Source organism: Alexandromys fortis, unplaced genomic scaffold, assembly GCF_014885135.2.
Source record: "Alexandromys fortis isolate MF-2015 unplaced genomic scaffold, M_Fortis_MF-2015_v1.1 scaffold_281, whole genome shotgun sequence".
Taxonomy (NCBI): domain Eukaryota; kingdom Metazoa; phylum Chordata; class Mammalia; order Rodentia; family Cricetidae; genus Alexandromys; species Alexandromys fortis.
In genome coordinates, this window is record NW_026068161.1 from 278872 (window position 1) to 286153 (window position 7282).

Below are 7282 nucleotides of genomic sequence, written 5' to 3' on the forward strand. Positions count from 1 at the left end.
CTCTTCCGGCCGCCCAAATCCTCGGTTCAAATCGGCAGGATGTTTACGGTCAAAAACGCCCTCGTGCGCCTGCGCGGCCCGCCGGCGCCGCAGACGGGGCGGCGCAGGCGCGCTGACCACTTCCTCGTCTCGGGACCACCCGCCTGCTGGCCGCGGAGCGGGCGCAAAGGTTCCTACCGGAGCTGCGCCGGGCGGCCGAGTCCGCACACAGCGCATGCGCCGTGCTGGCCAGTGCCGTAGCTGGGTTTAGTTTTTAACTTGAGTTGTGAATTAAGGCATGTCGTTGCAGTTGGCCGTTTGTCTGTGGACCCGGCAAAATAAGTAATGACGTTTGTAGCGACGAAGGAAACAACAACAAAAAGCTAGTTACCAGAAAAGTAAAGACTAATTGGTTCAGTCAATCTCTGTTTAGATTTGCGACAAAGCGTGCTAGCAAGGCTCTGGGAGAATTTTTATTTATTTGTGTATGTATTTATTTGTTTGTTTCTGTATTTAGGTTTTTCGAGATAGGCTTTCTCTGTGTAGCCCTAGCTGTCGCTCTCCTGGAACTCGCTCTGTAGATCAGACTGGGCTGGAACTCACAGAGATCCTCCTGCCTCTGCTTCTCAGGTGCCAGGATTAAAGTCATGAGCCACAATGCCTGGATTCTGGGAGAAACTTTTGATAGTATTTTACAAGACTCCTTTTGCAATCACATTTCAACCTAACCCTGGTTTTACTCTTCATGGATTCTCAGATATGTTGAACTTCCTGAGTCTCTTCAACAGCTGCTTCTGGCCCTTGTTGTCTTATCAGTTCATTGTACTCTAATGCAAATTTCTCACTGCAGGAGTTAGCTGCTGGTAGAACCACTTCTCTTCGGAAACACAACCGATTTGTTAACTTTAGGAAATTTGTTTAACAAACCATTGTCAAGACAGATTTAACTGACAAATTTCACCTTTCATTTGAAAACAATCTCTTTCATTTCTGACTACTTAGTAATGACTTGCATGATTAGATACAATAACTTTGAGAAACTGGAAGCTGCTGCTGTCTTAAGCCTTTTTATAAAGCAGTTGTGTTCTTCCTGCCCTTTTCACACTGACACCCAGCAGATTTGTGAGAGGAAAAACGTTAGGAGGATGATAAAACATACAGTAGCAGATTTTGATTTAGAATTGCACATGATTTTGCAGAGCTGTTCCTCTGAATTGATGCACTTTTGAAACAGGATTCTATGTGTCAAAATTAGTTAGACGAAAAGGATTATATAATTTAATGCCATTGTACTATGCTTACAAAGTTTTGTTAGTTTTTTGAGACAGGATTTCTCTGTGTAGCTTTGGAGCCTGTAGACCAGACTGGCCTTGAACTAACAGAGATCCACCAGCCTCTGCCTCCTGAGTGCAGGACTTAAAGGCATGCACCACCACCACCCGACTTACTTACTAAATTTTGTTAACAGTCACAATTGTCTAGTTTCAGATTAATTTCATTATCTCCCAAGGGAACTCTGTGCCCTTAGCAAATTTATGCTCATACCCCCTTTGTGTAACCTCTAGAATAGAAATTAATTAGCCGGGGATTTGCCGCTTTTGTGTATTTCAGATGGTGTTATTTGTATTAATTTTTTTTTATTAATGATCTTTGCACTGTGGTATCAAAAACACATGACAGAAAGAGAGAAAGACCTGAGAGAAAAAGACTTCTTTTCCTTCTTATTTTCGGAGATTTCAGCTGACAGCTGCTTGGCCCCAGGCTCTTGGGCCAGACATTGGTGAGGGAGCGAGTGTCTGACCTGGAGCAGCTGTTTATATCCAGAGAGAAAAGCAGCAGAGAATGCTGAGATAGCCAAAGGTCAGGTATTATTTTCAAAGCCCCTCCTCAGTGACACACTTGTATCAGCTAGACTCAGGCATATGAAGGTTTCAGGGGTTCTCAGCATGGTAGTGACCAGCTCCAGAGCAAGCATCTAAAACAGGAGCTTGAGGAATCATTCCAGACTCTGACGTCAACAGCGTCTCAACAGCCTGTGTGTTAAAGGTTGGTCCCCAGAACAGTGCTAGTCACCGAGGCCTTTGAAAGACGATTGGCTCGTGAGCGCTGACCTTCTTAATGAATAATACATTAATGTATTCATAACTAGGGAATGTATTCAAAGACTAGGGAAGAGGGCCATTGCTATAAAAGCAAGTTTCTCTCTTTCTCTCTCTCCATCCATTTCTTTTTCCCTCTCCCTCTTTCCTTCCTAGTCATTGTGAGGCAGCTTTCCTCATCTATATGCTCCTTCTATGATGCTATAGGCCTAGGACCAGCCAACCTAGGTGATCTTGGACTAAACTCTTTGAAAGAATGAGCACCCCCTGACTAAAATGTTGTTTCACTTCTATTTTACTTTTGTTTGTTTCTGTGGTACTAGGAACTGAATTTGGGTGAACACTATACCCTTGAGGGATAGCACCAACAACCTGTACAAACAAACGTAGTCCTGGCTGTGTTCCTTGAGATAACATTCAGAATCTTAGCATGAAATCATGATTACAGAACATTAATTGAATTGAAGAAGCTTAATATAATGGAAATCCAATATTATCAAGTCTTGTGATTCTTGGACTCTTCCAAAATAATATATTTGGGTTAAATTAAATACAGTAGTTACCAGGCTTAGCAGTTTGACCTTTTGTGTTTGACCTTACAGTTGATAGGCTAATTCATTTCAGAACTTACTCAGCTCCTGACATGTATACAAAATACAGGTACCAAAATTTCTGTGAACTACCTAGAGATGATGGGCTGCTCTGGGCGTAGTTAGGAGGCAGGGATCACCACTAATCAGAATGGACTATTGTTTGAGGCAGGGTCTTGCTGTGTAGCATGGCTAGGCCTCTGGAGTGCCAAGATTACAGGTACACTACCACATTGGCTTAAAGGAAAGCTCATCTGAGCTCAGGGAGACTGAAGCAGTAAGAGCAGGGCCTGCACAGGTCTGCAGAAGGGTCTTTGTGTTTATAGTATGTTCTCCAGTTTAGTGTTTTGAGAAGATTCCTAAGCGTGTGAACAACAGGGTCTTTGTTTCTTGTGCCGTCTCTGAGGCTCTTTTCCTTCTGTTGGTATACTTTAGTCTGACTTCAGTGTGATGGTTTTTGTTCTATCTTATTGTATTTGTTTGGTTATCTTTTAGAAGCCTGCTCCTTTCTAATGACAGAAAGGGTGTGCGTCAGGATGGGAGGGGAGGCAGGGAGGACCTGGGAGAAGTAGAGGGAGGAGAAATTGTAATCAGAATATATTGCATGAGAAAAGAATCTATTTTCAATGAAAGAGAATAAAAGAATTTCAATGAATGAATAATTAACTAAACAAAGATAACCGCTTATCTTTGGAGAAAGCTGACCTTGATATTCAGAACCCAGCAACAGGGAGGTTAGGGTTTCTATTGCTGCAAGAAAATGACCAAAAAGCTAGTTGGGAAGGAAAGGGTTCCTTTGGCTTACACTTCCACATTTCAGTGAAGGAAGTCAGGAAGGAACTCAAACTGAGCAGGAATTGGAGTCAAGAGCTGATGCAGTGGCCACAGAGGGGTGTTGCTTACTGGCTTGCTCACCATGACTTGCTCAGCCTGCTCCCTTACAGAAGCCAGGACCACTTGACCAGGGATGGCACCACCCACAATAGACTGGGACCTCCTTCATCAATCACCAATTAAGAAAATGTTCTACAGGCTGGCCCACAGCCCAATCTTCCAAAAGCTTTTTATCAACTGAGGTTCCCTCCTCTCAGATAACTATAGTCTCGCGACAAGATGACACAAATCTAGCCAGCACACTACTGAATAGTAAGTAATGATTTGATAATAAGAAGGGATTGCTTATTAAGTAAAGACAATGCCTCAGGGTAGAAGCATGGTAGATGTGGTGAACACCTATTTACAATAACTAAGCCTACTTAGCCATAGTAGAAGGAAAACTCAGGAGGAGGGTGCCTTTGAGGTCTGCTGCCCAGCAACAGTGTAGCATAGGGTTCATTTATTGTCAGAAAGGGGCTACAGATAAAAGACACGGGAGAGCGGTGCAAGGTGCCAGCCCCGAGACTAGTGCACTAGCTGGGAATCCCTGGGAGATGTGGGTAGAAATCACGGGAAGGTTGCCCTCTACGGGTGTCCAGGAGCCTGTGTAGCGAGGCAAGCAAAACTACCAAGCATGAGAACACCCCTGAAGGCTCTGCTGGCTGTTCGTCAAGAGTCACCTCAGAGAAACCATACAGAGAAGTCAATCTTCCTCTTCTTCTTTGCCACATCCATCCCTCTTCCATCCCACCCCCTGCCAAGAAAGAACATGTATTATTTCAGACTCCCATCTACAAACAATGTACAAACCTGGTGCTATACAGGCAAGTATGAGTTGGCACTCAGTATGCAAGATGAGTGTTCTATTAAGTCAAGAATTGCAGCTGTCAGCAAGCCAGGGTTCCCCCCCTCCCCCTGCTCTGGGGGTAATGTAGTGAAGAATTTTTGAAATCATGCTTGGCTATTTGGGAGGACCTTGAAAACTATAAACTCTAACAATTAGGTATCTATGAGTTAGGATTCTTTTTTTGGTTGCAAGGAATAAATGACACAAATAATTAGTTTCAGAAACAAGGAGCAAGATCTTTAATGATCTCATGCAACAAGCTATCTGGAGGAGGCTCATTAATAACTTCAAAGTCTCGCAGGCCCTCACGTCTTTTAGATCTGTCATCCTTATCCTTAGAGTTTTGGCTTTCTGCTTCATGGCTGGAAGAAAGAACTTAGTTCAGACAGCATTTTACTATTTAGACAGGAAAAAGAAAAAAATAACTACACTCTATTTCTGCATTCAATAGATATCAGGTGTCAAGCTATTTGACAAGTAGTTTTTGAACCATCATATTGTCTGGCTATAGAATTTAATGATTAGTCTAAAAACATATAGTCCAAACTCTTCTACAAGCCCTACAGATCCAAAAATAAGGCTCTTGAGACTTCATTTATACCTCATGTCTGCCCGACTCTGCACGTTACAGGCAAGGTCAGTCTCCAACCCCACATTCCTGTTCCCCAACCTTCTTGGTACTTTCTGGGGATTATCCTATTTATTTATACTTACTATCTGAAGTATTTGTGGGTAACATTTGATGCAGCAGTGTTTCAAGATGTAAACATTTTTTTAAAAAAATACAATTTCTATTACTATTAGTGAAGATTTTATCTTTCTGTTTCAACTTGTTCCCTCAGTCCAAAAAACCTTCAAATAGTGGAAAGCTACCTTTCAAAGGGGCATCCTCTGTGTTGTTGGTCCAATTTCTGTTTGAGCAGAGAGCAATTTAATGTTGATTGAGTGCCAAGAAAGACACTCTTTGTAATGATTAGATAATTTCACATCATCCAATTTATAACTTTACTGGGGCTGCTCATGCCTTCTGTGCTGTTTTGGATCAATTTTTGAGAATGGAAAAATTCTTTAGACTGAAAACTTCAATGTGATAAAAATGAAATTGAACCAGTGTTATTTGATAATTTTGTATCGCCAACTTGATAGTACTACTAGAAAATATAATTATTCTTCTAACTCCTTAGATATTTTTTAGGTTTATAAATTAGATTTTTTTTACTTTCTTCAGAGAAGCAAATTGCCTTTGAGTTCTCTTTCTCTCTCTCTCTCTCTCCATACATACATACATATATATGTATATATGTATTTAAATAATGGATATTTTTTGCCCATGATGTTTTTCTGAGATGGTGCTGTCTCAAAAAATATTTAAATATAAAAAGTTGAAAACAAATCCACAAACCCCCACTAAACATGGAAGGACTTTAGCTGCTTTAACAGACTGTGCAAAAGGGTGAGGCGAACAACTGGATTCACAGCCTCTGATTATCCCAGATCACACAGGCCATCAAGTGAGTACTCTAGAAAGGAAAACAGACTTTTTTCAGCGAAAAGAGATGAGCACAGTGCATATCACAAACCCATAGTAGGTGTTCTAGAACCAAGCATTCTAGTTTTCATGACTTAATTTGCATTTCTCAATGCGACATTTCTCAAAAATTCCTTAAGCAGCATATATGATCTAGTATGTAGACTACTTGGCAGTTGGGAAACACTATTTTCCTTCCTTCTGGAAGGCACCTTCACAAGCCACAACCAGGTGCAAAGTATTCCAGAGAGAGGGCTTCCTGCAAAACACGTATTTACTCATCAGTTCCAAAGCTCCATGCTTCTGAGGGCTTAAGAAGAGGGGTTCCTAGGGCTGAGGAAACTGAAAACAAACGATGGTAGTAAGGTGGTGGAGGAGGATTTAGAAGCGTTCTGTGACACTGTGAAATCTAGACTTGAATTTTGTTCTTGTTTCCTGACACCTGGCTCCTAAAGCCTTTGACATCTTCAGAGTAGGAAGCATTTAGATGCACGTTAAAGAAATGACTTGTAATTGGAAGCCATGAGTTAGCTTTAGGATGAGGACTGGTTTCAAGAATTGAAACAATGACCATCGTTTTCAGTTCTGTCTCTTCACCCGTGGAAAGAAAAGAGAGACTGCAGGCTAAATTGAACACGAGGCCCGATAATAAGCCAACCTGCTTTTGCAATGAAGCCTCCATAAAAACTCAAAGTGTACAGGGATCAAAAGGACAGCTGACCATGTGAAGGATGGCAACCTGGAAACTCTGAGACGCCACCCACTTACCTGGCTTCTGTGCATCTTTTCCACGTGGGTTATTCACCCATCTCTTCTGAAATATTTTAGAACTTTTCTTTTGGGAATCAGAGAAAGCTGAGTTTGATATACCATTGTCATGGAACATTGCTGATGCTGAATTTTCTTGTGAGGAGAGCATACAGTGCTGCATTAGTCAAGGTCCAGTTGTAGAGACAACTGGAAGCTTTTGGATGCCCTAAGAAGACGACGGTCGTTCATGAGAAGAAATGGAACAGGTGGTGTCTTCTGGGTAAATTCTTAGTATATCAACTGAGAACCTATCCACAAAAGAAAGGGCTGGGCTCCCTCTGCAACCTTCAGAAAGCTGATGTCAGATCTGTGAAGAAAGGGGTACACTCATCCATTGCTGGTGGGAATGCAAACTTGTGCAACCACTCTGGAAAGCAGTATGGAGGTTTCTCAGGAAATTCGGGATCAACCTACCCATGGATCCAGCAATACCACTCTTGGGAATATACCCAAGAGAGGCCTTATCATACAACAAAAGTATATGCTCTACTATGTTCATAGCAGCATTGTTTGTAATAGCCAGAACCTGGAAACAACCTAGATGTCCTTTAAT